At 39.6% G+C, this 18,424-nt stretch overlaps 1 protein-coding gene and 1 non-coding gene across 3 annotated transcripts in view; both read left to right on the top strand.

Annotated features, from left to right (window-relative positions):
* Window positions 1–18,424, top strand: part of PDE4D (phosphodiesterase 4D) — a 563,022-nt gene that overhangs the window by 388,626 nt on the left and 155,972 nt on the right. The window lies entirely within an intron of this gene.
* Window positions 4,200–4,308, top strand: LOC122496520. Its single transcript, XR_006300845.1, has one exon. It is a non-coding gene; the product is annotated as a U6 spliceosomal RNA (small nuclear RNA).

Here is an 18,424-nt window from a genome sequence, read left to right as displayed (position 1 = left end):
ATAATATCCTCCTAATTTTGAGGATTACACAAGATAATGCATGTAGAAAATTTGTCACAGTGTCTGGTAATAATAAATGGTAGCTCTTACTAAAAGGTGAAAAGCGCCTTATATATCAATGAGCATTACAAAACTATCAGTAGATGCTATTGTGCCATTCGTGTTGATCCTCAAAGTAGTTACCTTTGTAAAATGTACCTGTTTTTAGTCCAGATGCCACTGCTGAGAGTATTTTGGAAATAGTTTTGGGAATAGTTTATAGGCCAGAGAGGAAAGAGTCACCTCATTGGTTTACTGTCACGCTTCACTTTTGACAAGAAATACTATTTCCAATATGATTACCAATGCTAGTCAGCAAACAGGATGTCAGAATAGCCTGGATCAGGCTAATTCTAGAAATGAATCCACTCCAAGGGATAAGACAATTTTGAGGCATTTGGAAGAAGTATAACAGACGTGGCAAGGAAATCCCAAGACAATGTCCTAGGATTGTAGAGTGATGGCAACATATAGAATAAGCAAGCATATAGGTAGGTGTTCACAGGGGACACTTTGAAAGAGTCAGCTTCATCTGAAATCCTGTCAGTTTCTGAGAGGAATGCAACAGTCTCTCGGAGTCTTTTTGCCTCTTCAACACACTTTGTACAGTCTGCATTTCTAAAGATCTTCCCAGCACAGTTCTCTTCACTGGAAACTGCTGAAGGTCCTGGAGATAAAGGAAAAGGCCAGTGTGTCCCAGCCCTACTGGCTGAGAGAGGGGCCCAAGCCCTCATCATTTCAACAGAAAGGGAAGCAGAGGAAATCAACCTGGCATTATCCTACAAGGTTATTTCTCACTGTGTCTATCACATTATCACTGAGCACTTACAGTCCTTCAGCATCCTATTCTTTGAGGATTCTCACCCAGCTCTCTTCTAGGCTGGCTTATACCCTTCCCTTAGATGATGGTACATCAGCAATGATCCTCCAGTGCAAGGTAAAACCCAACTCTGCTAACTTAAGTAAAATAGAATCTAGTAAAATGGAATCTACTTTACTTCAGTAAAATAGAATATTGGAAATAATTTCCAATTCCCTGAGAATTAGTCAGGAGGCTGAAGGATCAGGGTTGAAGGACTCCATTCATCTTCAGAATGCTAGAAAGGCACAAATGAAGGGAAATTCTCATGGCAGGAGCAATCTAGAGAGCCTCCTATAACTGTTTTGAGTTTCTTTGTTAATATGTCTAAGAGTTAAATTCCAACGAAGGGGTCTAACTGGTCTATTTTGGGTCTTGGGTCTTGGCTAAAGGAGAACAGGACATCTGGCTGTTCTCCCACACTATGTAACATAAGGTAGTACCAAGAGCCTAAGTTATAAGGCCAGATTATGTGGGTTCATATCCCAGCTCTGCCACTTACAGATGCTTTTCTTCAAACACTTCATTTAACCTTCCATATACTCAAGTCCCTGGTTTTTGAAGTAGGCATAATAGTAGTAATTTTCTCATAAGGAGTTCAAGAAAATTGAGATGATAGTTATGGAAAACTAAGCACTATGCATGGCACATAGGAAGCACTTGATCACTTTGGACTATGCTATTATTAAAATTATCCAATGGAGGGGCGCCTGGGTGGCGCAGTCGGTTAAAGCGTCCGACTTCAGCCAGGTCACGATCTCGCGGTCCGTGAGTTCGAGCCCCGCGTCGGGCTCTGGGCTGATGGCTCAGAGCCTGGAGCCTGTTTCCAATTCTGTGTCTCCCTCTCTCTCTGACCCTCCCCCGTTCATGCTCTGTCTCTCTCTCTGTCCCCAAAATAAATAAACGTTAAAAAAAAAAAAAAAAAAAAAAAAAAAAAAAATTATCCAATGGAGACACCAGATAATTTCCTGAAACAAATTAGGGTACTGGTAGAAAAAAGAAATACATGTTGGTGGACCCCAAATTATTACTGATTATAGTGAGATAAGAAGATCGGCCACAACACACTTTATTTTGCTAATATATCTCTCAGCTTGCTGCTCTTTATAATATTAAGGTTCTTAGGAATGTGGATGACATTTGTTCATTAATGTATCCCTGGGAATCCAGTTCCTCTGAAGGTACAAAAGTGACTTGATTGCCTGACCATTTAAAACACACACGTTTATGCTTAGTTCTATACAGAGTTTCATGATCTGTGGCTCTCAGTTTGCTTATAAGGAATCAAAGTGAGGAATAATTTACATTTCTATGATCTTGGCTTAATAGTAATTTAAATGAACTGTGGTCTGGGTTTACTTTAAGGAATACAGAATAATAGAGACAGACTGTTTTTAAGCGTTTCAACTTTCTGAGAAAAAAACATGTAAGTAGACCCCAGTACATGAATGAGTTGGGGTTCTACGTTTATTTGAAGGTTCATTGTTTGATCTTTAGTTTTGGATATCCACATAGTGACCCTCATCAAAGTCCTTAGAAACAGCCTATACCCCCATTCCAGGAAGGTGAAGATTTCCTAAGGAGAAAGAATCTGAAGGACGACTTGAGGGCCCATGGAAAAGACTCCATTAGAGGCCTCCATTAGAGGCATGACGTGGACTTAGATTTCTGAAGACAAACGGAAGCTCACGATAGAACACTGTACTATGCATTTGGAACATCTGGGTCATCATAAGGAGGAGGGCCCAAACCCTAGCTGTGGGGAGCTAGACTGAGTACCATGTACTGTGGCAGAACCATCAGGTGGAACCTCACTGCCCCCACAGTGGCTGCCTACAGAGCCACTGAAGCGCTGAATCTCTTGACTAGATCCTTCCACCTGACCACTGCCCTCCCAACCCAACACCCTGACAGAGCTTCTGAGGCCACCCAGCTCTGGCCTCTGTGTCTAAATCTGCCATCTTTGTCCCAACCCCTGCTCCCAGACCTGACCAACTTTGGCCCGTCCACCCAGCCATACCACGCCATGTCACCCAACACAAGGAAAGCGTTTTGACGCAAAACTGAAAGTACAGGCACCCTTAGTGTTACTTTTTTTGAAAGGTATGTGTTTTTCCAGGGGAACAGCTAGGCACTGTAAGAAGCTGGGCTTTGGTTTCATTCAATAAATACAGAGAACCCTGAATATATCACTTGATAGCCATTTCACTTTGAAGCAACTTATTCTCTGAGCCTCAATTTGTCATCTGTAGAATGTAAGTTAATAATTAACCTACCTCAGAAAGTTATTTTAAGGATTAAATGAGATGAATAAGCACCAAGGCTAGTATCTGGCACATAGTAGGGACTACGAAAGAAATTCTAATTCTTAAATAAACCTCTTTTTTTTTTTTAGTGTACATTGAGTTTCAGAGGTAAATGAATCATCTTTACAATTGGAAGCTTGACATAAGGAATGATGAAGTAAACAACTAAATTTCTTTTAAAATTATTTTCCTTTACTAACTTGTCTTCTATTGTCTGTGTTCATACAAACTAGCTATGCCTGCTAAAATGTTTCCACGGCCAGCTCTTTTCTACATGTTTAAATTCCTAATTGTGCACACAATCTTAGTCACTATATTTTCATATGCAAGCAATTAAGACTCATTTAACAGTCCTCCCTCTGGAAGGTTTTGTTCTCCATCTGCCATAAATCAGATTCCTTAGGAACATGTTTGATTTTGAAACAATGTGAAAGTACTGTTCATTTTGTTCAAATTTCATTTATGTACCATTTTTTAAAGTGATGTAAATGGACAGCCACAAAAAGCTCAGCAGCTGGTCAAAACAAGACATCAAAGAAACCATTGAAATGGGGCAAAAAATTAAAAAAAAAAAACTAATATGCTAGGACAAAGCCAAATAAAAACCATAGTCTGATAAACATTTCAGACACATATTGCTCATATTTACTTTACAACAGATTTAAAATCTGGGAAAATAGGATTGCACCCCTGTTCCCAGTTGAGGGCAATGTATGTGAGGAAAAAGAGTGAAGGAAGCCAGAAGGAGAAGAACAGAAAAAGATTAGATTTGCATTTTTGCAGAAACATGCTACACAGCTACACATTTAAATAATAATAACCAGAAGACTCAAACAGATTTGTAGGACACTTTTTTGTTCATTTAAAACCCACTGGTAAGTATGGTTCTCCTTCATCACAGGTGAAGTCCATTTTAGTGTGTTCCTTGAGCTTTTCTCTGGATCACCAAAAAGAAGCTATGCTTGGCCAAATTAAGAGGGAAAAATAATTATTATGTGCTCATTTCAGCAGCACATATACTAAAATTGGAACAATAGAGAAAAGAATAGCACGGCACTTGCCCAAGGATGACAAGCAAGTCCATGTGAACTGGTAACTAAAATTCAGCAAAAAATTTGAAAAGAAATGATTGGGTTTTTTTTAATTTTTCAAGATTAAATACCACAATTTGGAGATGTAGCCCACAGAAAATAGTATCCTTTGCCTAAACATACCATTGTCTGGGAACTTGAAACAAATCACTAACATAGCTAATGGAGTAAATCCCCAGTTATATATCAATAGGATATTTTGTCCACCAGCTTCCTAAGGCTTTATAAGCTGAGTTGTTTTGATATCATTTGATGAAAGGTTCTGTAAAAGTTCAAAGTATTGTTGTTAATTTGGGCAGTCACACCTGCAAATTTAAAATGCCTTTGTGCACAGTGTAGCACAATCTGCTTTCAAATAAGACCTTCAAAGAGCTTAGATTCATAAGTGTGACAGATCTCCTTAGGTGTTTCCCTACAAAGAAAAAGTAAAACTAGGAGAGCCACTCCCACACCACCATCTCTGTCTCTTTGAGCCCAAGCATCAAATGGCACCTCTAAAAAGAAAGGCAGAGAAAATGTTAGTACTTCTCTGCTGGAGATCTAAAGCAAGATATGGAAGGTGTTCTGGAAGAAGTAGCACTTACGAATTATCAATTTGTTTTCTGTATTTATAGACCTGATTCCACTTTTTAACAAGTAAGTCTTTAAATGTATTTATTGACTGTTCTGGGGTTCTTTACACCTATTTCCTGGTATTGAATAGTATACGTTCCTGGACCATTTCTGGATAAGTAGATTGTCACTAAACTACTAGAGCTAATAAAATTAATGGTGACTTATCATCAACCAGTGAACAAAAACATGTTTAATTCTGTACTCTGGGTTTCAGGGAAATGGAAATGAATGTGACCTAATCCTACCTACAAGGACTTAGCAGGATATAATTGTACATATGAAAAACGTGTCAAGAATCTTAGATACTCCCAGGATTGTGTCACAGAGAGTAAGTGTCTTAAGAATTCAGAGGAAGCAAAGATCAAATTCAGATGAGCAATGATAGACCTTGAATGCTTTTCAGATAGTTTAGAATAGTTATGTGTCCCTCCTGGATGATCACTACATAGCTGCAGACATTTAGGACTGCTTCCAGTTACCCAGGAAAGTAGCCCTTTTCATCCAGGACCATTTGCTATTACAAAAGAGGTGATTACTTATGATTTACTAACATTCCTTCATTCTGCATGTGGCACTGGACTTGTGAAACTTGTAGAAAGAGCAGTAACCCCAGTGTTTAGGGACCAAAGCTATAAATCCAGCTGTCACTAACTCCCTGTTTAACCTTGGGTCCGTAATTTAAGCTGGTTTCTCATCTATAAAATGAGGATATCAGATTACTGAAAATATCTAAAAATCCAACCAGCTCTTTTGTGCATTTTTTAAATTTTTTAAAAATGCATGCTTCTGATTGCCTTTATTTTCTATCATTATACTTCCTTAAGTAGTGGTGAAAAGATACACTAAACCAATATATGAATTCCACTTTTCCCAATATAGATCCTTTAGAGAATGTCTTTGATACCCACCGTTTGCTATTTTGAATTTTCAACAAAGAGTTAAAAGAAAATTCTGGTTCCCCTGGCTCGTCATCCTCTCCAGTTGGCAGAAGTCTTCGTGTGGACTTGATGGTTGCCTAGAGCAACAAAATATTAGGGACAGAAACATGTTCAGGGACTTGATTGTCTAAGTGACTCAGAGCTGAGAGACCTTTTCCAGCTTGACTGGAGCCCATACTTAGCTAGAGTGAGTATTTGTCTATGCCTGTCTGCGCCACTCTGCTGACTTGGAGGTGCCTGCTATTTTGCTTATAGAATACAGAAGCCAACCTTGAAACATGCTGAGAGGGGTTAACTGGTCAGAAGGCAGTCTTCATTCAACATGTCTCACACATGAGAGATCCTTAGGACTAGTAAATATCAACAAGATGAGGAGGCCGATTGTGGGCTTTGAAGAGCACATACCAAGAACATTATGAGAACTGAATAAAAATTCAATCTAAGAGCTACTCTTCAAAGCCAATTATCCATTTTGAGATAGGGCAACCCACTGGAGGAGCTGTTTGCAAAAATTAGTAGCTTTTTCCTTCTCTCTGTTGAAGTCAGACATCTCTAACTATGCTCTGAGTTAAAATGTGAATTTAAAAAACATGTTTTTCTGTTCCTAAACTCCTTAAATCCTGAGGTCATCCCCTCCCTGTGCCATCAGTCTGGCTCCATAATACCAATTACTCCAGCTTGTTAAGGAAGTTATTAGCATCCAAGAGTCACGTCTTTAGCTTCTAGTCAATGTTGCCTGCAGCGTGAATTGGAGGGAGAAGTATTAGCCAAGTCTTGTTACTTGAAGTCCTCCATCCTTAGCTATTTAACTAGGTTCCATCTTAATTATGTGTTTGGTTGGTGTTGTTTTTATACCCAGTACACATTCTTCCCACTTGCACAGGAAAAAGGTCACTATGATTATAATAGCAATCATATACTGTTACTTTGTATCCTAATCGAATACTTACTATGTGTCTTCATGATCACAAACTGGCCCTCTCAGCATGGACATCATGAATTGCAATGAATATTCTTTTTGAGTGATTGGAAACAGAGTCCTCAACACAGTTTACGTAGTAATTCTTATCCACATAACCATAGCAGCTGTTTGGAAACATGTCCTCAGATCACTTGTTTGCAAGTGTCTTTTTCCATACAATCCTGCATGGAGTGGAACCCATATACGTTTCTTGACATGTGAAACACGTGTGACCCTGGCAGATGATTCAGCTGACCTTGAAAACTACAGCTGTTTGGTCACTTAAAAACAACGCAATACCAGTGATTTACTAGGCTTGGGCTTAGACCACTCATTTTATGCCGCCTGATGGGAATTCTGACCCTTCAGGGAAGGAAAAAAAAATGTAAGACCGTGGAAATGTGTCATGCTGGGTGTTAATATTGTCCTTACTTTTAATACATTTCTTTGCAAAAAGTGCAGAGACGACTGCTTGCCATCACAGGAAAAAAAGCAATAACATCCATGTGGCTTTTTTTTTTATTTTAAAAAAACTTAATGAAGAAATGCAAGTGTCAGCTTTTGTTTCCTCTCCATTCAAATCAAGAGCAGCCTGTAATCTCCTAAAAAGACCAAAGCTTCTTTGCTTACTGTAAAATGTGCTCCTTACGTGGCATTACACAGTGGAGGGTTAACATTCTCTTCCAAGGCAGCCTTCTAAGTGTTCCAGGCACTATATATGCACACTATATTGGTTCATCTGGAATGAAAGGACCTGAAAAATTATGCTTTAATCAAGATGAAATTTTATTTCTCTTTCCTATAAAAGAGAGCCAGAGTGGGTGGCCCAGGGCTGGTGTGACTGCTCTAGCATTGTGAGGGATCTAGGATTCTTTTGGATAATTCCGCCACCATCCCTGAAGTATGGGCTTTGCCTCCATGGTCCAGGATGGCATGTAGAGAGCCATCACATCTAAATTGCCAGCAGTAAGACAGGGGAGGAGAGGAAGAATAGCACATCCCCTCTCTTTGGAAGAGAACTCCCAGAAACCCCACAGCATGCTTCTATTTATATCTCCTTTGGCTCATTCAGTCATATGCCACGTGTAGCTGCAAGGGAGACTGGGAAATAGAGTATTTTGTCCGGCAATCCCCTCATTTGGGAATTTCCATCTCCTTTCCTCTCCTTTTTGCCTTCCCAGTTTCTATTTCAAATTCTTTGCCATCCTGTTCTCCTTACACCTCTCAGGAAAAAACCCAACACTGTCAGTTTCTCATCTGCCTGCTCCACATCCTTATCTGAACTCCGGCGGGAAAAATCCCACATCACTCCAAGATGGATTCAAATAAAGTCAAGGCATTCACCTCAACGGGACCCTCAGTGCCAGTTGGCACTTCATCCTTGCTCTGTGCCCTCTCACTTCTCTCGGTGCTTGTTCCAAACTTCCTCCCCTTGTGAAGCCTCCTGGCGCCACAGCTGCTCATCACCTTTCAGCAAATGCCTTCACTTGCAGCCTAATCAGGAAACTCATTGTGAAGACATGAACCTCCCCAGTTTCTGTATCCTCTCATTGACATCCATACCCATCCTGTTCTCCCTTCCGGTCCCAGCAGGTAATGCAACCCATCCCTTTCCTGCTCGAAGTCAACCCCTGCATCTGTGCCCTCGGACCTCTCCTCGCAGTATCTCCAGGACCTTTCGCCTTCTGTTTTCCTTTCTTTTTCTCGCTTCTTCAATCTCTCCTGTTCTCCTGCCTCTTTCCCTATTCATGTCTGTCTCAATCATAAAAACAATACAGAACAAAACAATAGTGAAGCCCGGTAACAGAACCCTTGCTGATCCCTTGGCTTGCTTCTTTGCCCTTTCCTTCTCGGTCAAGCCACTCCACCTCCTCACCTTCCAGGCACTCCTCACATCAGTGTAGGAGGACATCCTCATACACACCTCCTCCCACCACCCTCACTACGGCGTCCAGGGAGCTCTTTTTTGCCTTCTCTGCCCTGATCTTAGAGACCTTCGTCAGAAACTCTTTCCTCATTGATTTATCCTGTAAATATTAATTCAACACATATTTATTAGGAACCATTCTCTCCCAAACGATTCTACTTTCTTTTTGCTGCTCTGACTACTCTTCTTCTTATGTCTACCTCCCCCATTCCCCTCCTTAAACATTCTGTTTCTGGCTCATTGCTTTTCTCATTTTGTGCACTCTCTAGATGCCTACATATACTTATGTAGTTTTACCTTCAAACTTGGTATTCCCCAAACTGCCTGTCCTCAGAACTCCTCCTTGATTTCAGACTCTTAAAAAAGCACAGTGCCTGATGATACTCCACCATTTAAATACAACATGTTCAAGGGGCTCCTGGGTGGCTCAGTCCGTTAAGCGTTCGGTTTTGGCTCAGGTCATGACTCGAGCCCCACATTGGGCTCTGTGCTGACAGCTCTGAGCTTGGAGGCTGCTTCAGATTCTGTGCTTCTGTCCCTATTTGACCCCCCCCCCCCGCTCTATTTCTCTCTCTCTCTCTCTCTCTCTCAAAAATAAACAAACATTTTTAAAAAATTAAATACAACATGTTCAAAACTGGACTTCTGTTTCTTTGCAGATCTGTTCTTCCTGTCAATTAAGCAGCACTTTTATCCTAGACTGAAACTTGGAAATCATACACTCCTCCATCAAATAAATAACTATATTTTTAGTTTACTTCATAAATATTTGTCAAACCTGTTCTCTCTTCTCCATGCCACTGATATTTCTCCAGATCAGGTACTCATCAGCTCACCCCAGAATACAGAAGTAGTATTTTGAAACTGTCAGTTGCATTTAGCATTTAGCATTTATGCATTATAGCATTTATATATATATATATATATATATATATATATATATATATATCTGCATTTAGCATTATATATATATATATATATAATGGAATTGAATAGAAAGTAATACAATGTAAAGTCACATCTATAATATCAAGGATAAGTGTTTTCTGAAATTGTTGACATACACACAAACATTCATAGCCTTTTTCCATGAAAATGTATTTCTTACTATATATCAAAACATTTGAGAACCACTTTCTTAAATAGTCTGTCTTTTGTGTATTCCCCTTAACTTTGCTGTCTGCTCTGCAGTGCAACCAAATTGATATAGTTGAAAAATTAGTCTCAGAATGTCTCTTCCCTGCTTAAAACCCTTCTGTGATAAGCCTGAAGATAAAATCTGATCTCCTTGGCAGTGGTACACAGGACCCACCTGCCTCTTCCAGTAGCCAACTTCTTCCGTCCATGTGTGCCATGTTTCATAGCTATCTGCATTTGCTTCTCTCTTCTTGCCATCTAGAACTCACTTTGCTCTCTTTTTAATTTTTATTTATTTTGAGAGGGAGAGAGACAGAGAGAGAGGGAGAGACAGAGGAGAGAGGGTGGGGGAGGAAGGGAGAGAGAGAGAGAATGTGAGCTTGCATGCATGCAGAGGGGTAGAAAGAGAGTGAGAGAGAGAATCCCAAGCAGGCTCTGTGCTGCGGATGCAGGGCTCGAATTTATGAACCATGATGCTTAACTGACTGAGCCACCCAGGTACCCCTCACTTTCTTCTCTTAATTTCTTGGCTCAGTTCACCTAATTGTTTGGGTACGATGACACCTGAATCCAAGACCTGCCCTGTTCCCCAAGTTGGGCCAGGCCCTTCTTCTCCCATAGCCCCCATAGCTACCTCTGGCATAACTCTAATGAAATTGTTCTAAAAATTGTAGTTTTTGCCTCTCTATTCCTGTTGCCTCCCCAATAAGATGTTAATTCTTTTGTTGTGTCTTCACTGTGTAGTATACGGTGCTAGAACACCATCGTGATCAACTTCCGTGTCCAAAAGACCTGGAGTCAAGAGGTCCTTACACAGATCTCTCAGAACATGTTAAAATTGCTATTAAATAGAGTGTAGAAGCAAAACATAAGGCAGTAGAAGGCAACACTGAAAACTTTGTTTCTCCTGCACAGGAAAGAATATGGAATAAAACTGTGCTTCTTAACCCCTTTGACAGAAGGGAATAACATGAAAGAAGGGACCAGTGGGAGACCTCTCTATTGTCTTACCTCTGAATGAGAAAAATGTGAGAAGCAGTGTCATAACTGGCCTAGGTTCATTGGCCACTATTTTAAATAACTCGCATGGTCCTATGGAAGGGCATGTGTATGTGAAAAAGATAAAACTCCTTTCGGTTTATTCTGAATGGCATTTAAGAGTAGCCTAACTCATGGTCATTGAAGGTTGGCCTATCACCTCACTGCAAGTCTGTGAGCATACTATTTCTCCAGCTTTGTGGAAAGTCTAAGGAGGCATGTCTGTGATGTGACAAGTGCACAGCTCCATGCCAAGGGCACTTTGGAGCGCTTATGCAAGGAGTATGAAGAGTTTTCTCCTTCTGATTTGGGCTGTGGCTTTCTATCTCCTCCCTAATATAAGAATAGATCTCTTTGGGGTGCCTGGGTGGCTCAGTCAGTTAAGCGTCTAACTCCTGATTTTGACACAGGTTATGATATCATGGTCCGTGAGTTGGAGCCCTATGTTGGCAGCATGGAGCCTGACAGTGCAGAGCTTACTTACTTGGGAGTCTCTCTCTCTCTGCCCTTCCCCCACTCATGTTTGTGTGTGCGCGCTCTCAAAATAAATAAATGAAACTAAAAAAATGAAGTTATTTGTTGGAAGAAAAAGAATAGATCTCTTTAATATCTTTTTCATACTTTACCTACCGTTCCACTGTTCTTTTTTTCTTGAGAGGGTAAGGACAACTAACTCCATAGTTCCTTCCTTTTATACTTGGTCCAATTCCATTACATTGTTTTATGGTCTTGGGCTTAGGGATGCCTCAGTACCTAACACTAGCCCTGGATTGTGAGACTAATGAGAAAAGCAAAATGACTTCAAGTAAAAGGAAGTGGTTAGTTTTGGGGAGAGAAACTTGGAAAGGTACATCACCAAGAACACTAGGTGCTCTATTCTTCCTACAGGCTGTAGCTGGGTTAACACATTTCAGAATAACCAGTCAATTCATTTAGTTCCATCAAATGGCCGGTCAATTCAGTAAGGAGGAAGGGAAAATAAATGGGTTTTTTGGATGACTGGTTTAGCATCATGTAGCCTTGATCTTACTCATTTCCAGGGAATAATTTCAACTCTTAAATAAATACAACCTACTGTAGGTTAGTTCAATATAAAAATACATTTTAAAAAGGATATTCAATATGTACTTGTTTTTTTTCCCAATTGTCATTAAAACATGTAGAAATAATATAGTGGGCATAGAAACTTGAATTATAATATGGGTAAAGAAAGGTTAAAATCATTAGGAGAAATTAACTTCTTTCTCATTCTTCTACTATCTACTTCCTTCCATCCTTCCTCCATCCTTCCTACTTCCTCCATCTTGTTCTTCCTTCGTTCTTCTGTTCCCCTCTCTTCTAACCTAACAGTAACACCAACTCTGTGCCACACTCTGTGCTAAGATGACACACATGATCACACAATGCTCACAACTTCGTTAGGTAGGATTATTACAGCATTTTGCAGAAGAAGAAACTGAGGCTGATAGTCATTATTTCCCATAATCATTATTCTGAAAAGTTGACAGCTTGGATTCAAACCCTGGTAGTTATATTTCAGATTCTATACCCAGAAAACAACCCTCTATTGCTTCCCTTTCATTTCACTGTCATTCACTTTTGTTTCTTCCATAGCTCCTCTTTTCTCGTATTCTCCACTGCATTTTCTCCCATTTTTCCTTTCATTTTATCCTGTCTCCTTTTTTCCTACTCTCTGCTCTGCCTCCTTTGCTTATTTCTCTATGATCTCCCATATCTTATCTAATGTCCCTTTCCTTACCCTACTTACCGTGTTAATTCCAAGCTTCCAGAATACACCCCCTTCTTCCCTCATGATACCTCCTCATTCCTCACCGCAGTGTCTCCCAGGCCGCTGAGACCCTGCCCCTCTGTCATTCTTTACAGTTGTTTTCCCAAAATCTGTGCATGAGTTAGGAGGGGGGTGTGGTTTTAAGCACAAGTATAGATTCAAGAAAAGCCTGTGCCACTCTGCTCCTATACAGAAGGAGTGCTGTTCATGATTATAAAGCAGTTATAAACGGGAATTTCATTGCTGCCAGATATCTTGCAAGTTAGGTTTTTGTTGAACCCCAGATGGTCTCCAGTGAGTTGAAAAAGATGATGCATCTTGCTAAGATCACTACCAGGAAGTGAGCTCCAGGCAGCAAACAGAAACCAACTCTAGGACTGTGAGATTCAAGACAAGTCAAATTCCTATGTATAACTGCAGTAAATGTTGAGGGGTATACCATGATGTAGTACTTGGAAGAAATTCTATTTCACTCAAGTGACCATATTTTCAAACAGCCAGTACAAAACAGAAGAGTTTCATTTCCTTGAATTAAGGTTATTGGGTGACTTTTCCTGGAACCACTCTTGAGAGTTCCAAGAAAGCACTCCAGGTCCCAGGCTACTGGCAACAAGCGGGCATCTTCACACAGTAGTTCACGAAGGTCCCGCATCAGCATATGGGAGCATTTCCGTCAGATTGGCTCAGTTATCAGAAATAACTAGATCAGGGGCACCTGGGTGGCGCAGTCGGTTAAGCGTCCGACTTCAGCCAGGTCACGATCTCACGGTCCGTGAGTTCGAGCCCCGCGTCGGGCTCTGGGCTGATGGCTCGGAGCCTGGAGCCTGTTTCCGATTCTGTGTCTCCCTCTCTCTCTGGCCCTCCCCCGTTCATGCTCTGTCTGTCTCTGTCCCCAAAATAAATAAAAAACGTTGAAAAATAAAATAAAAAAAAATAAATAGATCAAAATACACATCATTCTTACAAGGATTAGGGCATGAAAGTTTGGAGGACTCATCACAGTTCTAGAGAACTGCAAGTTAATCTTCTGGGGTAGGACATAGAGTATCTTTCTTGAGACTCTCCTGTTTGTTTGTTTGCATGTCTGGTGTTTTCTTTTTCTTAACCTACTTCTTCAGTGTCCCAGCTTTGCTATAGCTTTTCTAGTTCTGACTTTACTTCAGACCATCTATACATGCATTTGTTTTGTTTTGTTTATTTCTCCTGCCACAAGTTACCTTGTTTGTAGTTTCTCATTGACAATTTCAGTTAAATAGAACCTGCATATTTATAACTAGAAGTAGACAATTGTTTATTCTAGGCACATTTATTAGAGGCCATTGTTACTTGTGCGCCCATGAATTGCTTGCCTTTGGGTTAGATCTCCAGACCTGGTCTATTTCACATTTTAGATAATATTCTTTTAACAAGTAATTTTGTGATGGTCTCCATGTGCCAGACCTAAGCAGGGCTCTTAGGATACAATGATGACCAAAAGAAGCATTATCCCTGTCCTGAGTCCCTATAGCCTGGGAGCCAGGAGAAGGGAGGTATCTATTAATAAAATATTTACAGGGCAGAATGTAAAATTCCAAACAAATATGTGATACAGAGGAAAACCTCCACGAGAGTGGCAGACCAGAAGAAGCCCAGCTTTCCTGTGCTCCTGGAATCTCCTGCTAAAATAAATAATCATGTCTAGCAGACTGGATCTTCTAAGAAGAATCCAGAAGCATGTAAGCCAATCAAAAAGAATGAACAAGTTTATGCCAAACCCCTTTTCTTCTGTTGTTACGCTCAGTTTGCAATGATTCTGTTTAAGAGCTTGAAAGCATGAGCTGCTCTGCTGTTCTCCCCCCCAGAAAAGGTGTCTTTTTTTGAAAGGCCACACTGGCTCCTCTTCCTTCTTTTGCTCTTTCTTCTTCCGACTCTTCCTTTACCAACACAACTGTAACATCTTCTTCCCAGATCTAAGGCCCTGAATTTGGACCTCCCAAGTGGCAGGACTCTAGACTAATCCATTAAGTCTGCTAGATTTCCAAAACACTCATTCACATTTGGATGCCTGGGGCCTCTCATGTAGCCCTGGCTGTGCTAATTTCTGCGCTTGCATTTTAAACCCTTAGAGTCAGGATTTCACCAGAAGACTTCCAATTAATTGCTTAGATGGCACAATAAAGATATCCAGGTTCAAAGAGAAAATATGCACTAATGAGTCTGCTGTTCTTTGCAAGGCCCAGTAACAGGGAGCCTCCTTTTGGACAACTTTGCCAAGCCTTTGTGAGTTGTAGTTACACTGGGTCACAAATCTATTGACAAGACAAATGCAAGGGAGGCAAGGAGAGACGAAGTTTATCCTGACTTTTAACAAACCTGCACAACCACACGGAACCAGCCCTGGGAACCCGACATAAGAATCTTAAGGACTGTTGTTTCAGACTCTGAAATTCTGCTAAATCTCCATCCCAGTATCACTCAAGGTCTTTACAGCCTCTCTTTGTCCCTCTGCTGTACTTGTGCCTGGAATTCCTACTCCAAGGTTCCCCTGTGGTATTTTTAATAGTGTTGTTTGAAGCTGCAGCCAGTTTCCCCGTGGTTTGGGAGTTAAATGGATACACTGATGTGGTGTGCTGTAATCGTTTTTGGAGGAATGTTAGGACAAATTAAAATCCAAATAAGATAGCACCTGAAAGAACCTGGTACCTTAGTGAAAGAACTTAACACTATGGAAAGGTGTTGACCCCTAATTCTTGTTGTTTCTATTGACACCTCAGTGATTAAGAGGAAATATGTACTATTGACCAAACTGACTTTGGCATTAGTTTTGGAATCAAATGGGGAATATGCACTCAGATGCATTGTTTGCCCATCAACTTCTTCCATGTTTAGTTTTCTGTCTAGTTAAGCCTGAGGATGTGTGTTAGTTTAAGAGAAAATGGTAGTCTTTAAGTAAGGGGAACTCTTGAAGAAAGGGAGGAGAGAAATAATTAACACCTTTGCTCAAAGCACCAAAATCTGTGAGCTAATGATTGCCAGGTTTAGGCAATGATGAGTACCATTACTACCAAAATAGGTCTAGCATCTCTTTCTTACACATAATCCATATGCCCAGGCTCACATTAAGCAAAAGCATTACAGGATTCCACAGCCTAATATTAGTTAGCTTTTCCTTGGAACAATAAACATCATTGGTGTATTTGAATCACATGTACCTGAAAATAATGAAAATATTTTTTCCATTATTTAGAACAAAACCTATTTAGAACAAAACCAACTCTTAAAAAATTATATATAGGGGCCCCTGGGTGGCTCAGTCAGTTAAGCGGCTGACTTCGGCTGAGGTCATGATCTTGCGGTCCGTGAGTTCGAGCCCAGCGTCGGGCTCTGTGCTGACAGCTCAGAGCCTGGAGCCTGTTTCAGATTCTGTGTCTCCCTCTCTCTGACCCTCCTCCATTCATGGTCTATCTCTCTCTGTCTCAAAAATAAATAAATGTTAAAAAAAAGGTTTTTTTTAATTATATATAGATTTTATACCATATGTATATCACATATATGTCACACACACGTATATATATGATATATATAATCTGTATTTGGTTTTAGTAAGTGTTTTTTTAAGTTTATTTATTTATTCATTTTGAGAGAGACAGAGATAGCATGGAGCCCGAATGCGGGCTCGAAACCACAAAGCCATGAGATCATGACCTGAGCCAAAACCAAGAGTTGGACCAACTGAGTTACCCAACTGAGCTACACAGGCACCCTTTAGTAAATAGTTTTATTTCCAGTGAATCCTTATTTATAGGTCCAATGAATAACAATATCATCCATGGAGTTCCTTCTAAAAAGTTTTCATTGGTGATGGATGTATTCCAGGGAGAATAGGTTGTATGTAAAATACAATTAATACCAATCAAAGTAATAACACATAACTTACCCTGAGTGCTTATTATGCCATGTGCTGGGCTAAGCTTCCTACTTGCATTATTATTTCCCCCTCCCCATACTATGTGAGGTGCAGTTCTGTCATTGTCATCTGAGAACACAGAAACTTAGAGAAAAGGAATTACGTGAGGGTTTAGACAATATTTGAAGAGTTACAATAAGAAGAAAAAAGAAAAGCCTTCTTCAGTTCAACTGAAAGGTCTTACTGTTTCTTTCCCACTTTTAAAATATAATATTCCTCCTCTACTCTCAACTGAAATAAGGTCACATAGCCTATACATTATAGAGACAGGAATCTAAAATAACCACCGCCAAAATCCCAACCAAGTCAGTCAACAGTTTAGGAAAATGAGTTTTTGTTTTTGTTTTTGTTTTTCTAATTGAGGATACTTCCAATAATGACATGACTAACTTACAAAGTAAAGATCACTGGCTTCAGTAGCAAGTCATCCCTGAACTAAGAAAAACAGGAAATAACTCAGATATAAATGATGACAGTGGCTGTTGAGTTAGGAAGACATTTGAAAATCCCCTCATACCAATAAATCATACACTGGGCCTAATACAATTTAGTATGGGTGACATTGTAACAGTTCTCCTACTGAAAGATTGTGGAGACAATAGAAGGAGAAGGTGAAGAAGACACTATTCAAATGATAGAATTTTATGGGGGGAAGTAATTACCGTATCTCACTTGATGGACACCATTGGAGAGAAACAGAAATTTTGGCAAGAGAATCTATATGAGGACATATAGTTCCTAAATTAAAACTCTTTTGAGTTACTGTAGAAAGATTTTAAAATCCGATTTAGGATTTTGGAGACAAAAACAAGACCTTACAAAGTTCTAAATGCCATTTATTTAGAGAAGTGTTAAAGGAGTAGAGATTTAAAGAGTTTCACAACTTTTGGTTTCCAGGGGTTGAATTCAAGATGAGACTGTAGATGACTCACACTGCCCAACTCATTGAAAAATGTAGGCAGCTTTGACAAGCACTGAATTTTATCAATTTTATTCAAAACAATCCTTCTTAAAAATGATTTTATGGTGTAGACAGTATTTGGGTTTAAGAAAAAATCTCCTCCAGTTCAACTGAAAGCTCTTAAGAGGTCTTTCTTTCTCTACTTTTTAAATGTACCTATCGCTCCTCTCAACTGCAGCATAAGAATTTCTTTTTTGTTGAATTGTAAGGAATATTTGAAACACAAGTGCGAAATAGTCAATTTTTCAAATTGGTGTGGAATTGACATGTCCTTACCTGTTGACGTTATGGTCAGAGGTGGGAAAGGGTTGTTCAAGGGGAGTAGAATTCTAACTTAAATATACTCTTTTCAGCATTTATATATATTTTATCAAGGTATGTTTTTTACTGAAGAAATAAAGTCATACATGATTATTTTCTGCAGTTTTTCTGTAAAGCCTTATCCAATTACATTATCTAAGTCTCAGTCTTGCTGCTTTGCTCGCGACAGAGTCTGAATAAGAAGAAACTCTCCAAATCCAATTTGGGAATAAAAGAATCAAAACTCTTTCAACAATTTTCACTGGACCGCATTATTTGATTTGGAAGAAAGTGAGTCAGACCGTTTCCATTTCTTGATGAAATAAATAACTATCTCATTTACTCACTTCAAGGAAATGACCGTCTTCAGTGGCTTTGAAAATATTACATTTCTATCCTACACTACTTTTAGGGATTACACCTCAAACCTAGGAAATTTTTTCATAATTGAAAACATTTTAATAAATAATATATCCTCATGCTTCAAAATACAAAATTCAAAGGGTTCCAAAATTTG

This window comes from Prionailurus bengalensis, chromosome A1 (genome assembly GCF_016509475.1).
Source record: "Prionailurus bengalensis isolate Pbe53 chromosome A1, Fcat_Pben_1.1_paternal_pri, whole genome shotgun sequence".
NCBI classification, from domain to species: domain Eukaryota; kingdom Metazoa; phylum Chordata; class Mammalia; order Carnivora; family Felidae; genus Prionailurus; species Prionailurus bengalensis.
The sequence above is the reverse complement of the archived record's forward strand: the minus strand, read 5'-3'. Positions and strand labels throughout refer to the sequence as shown.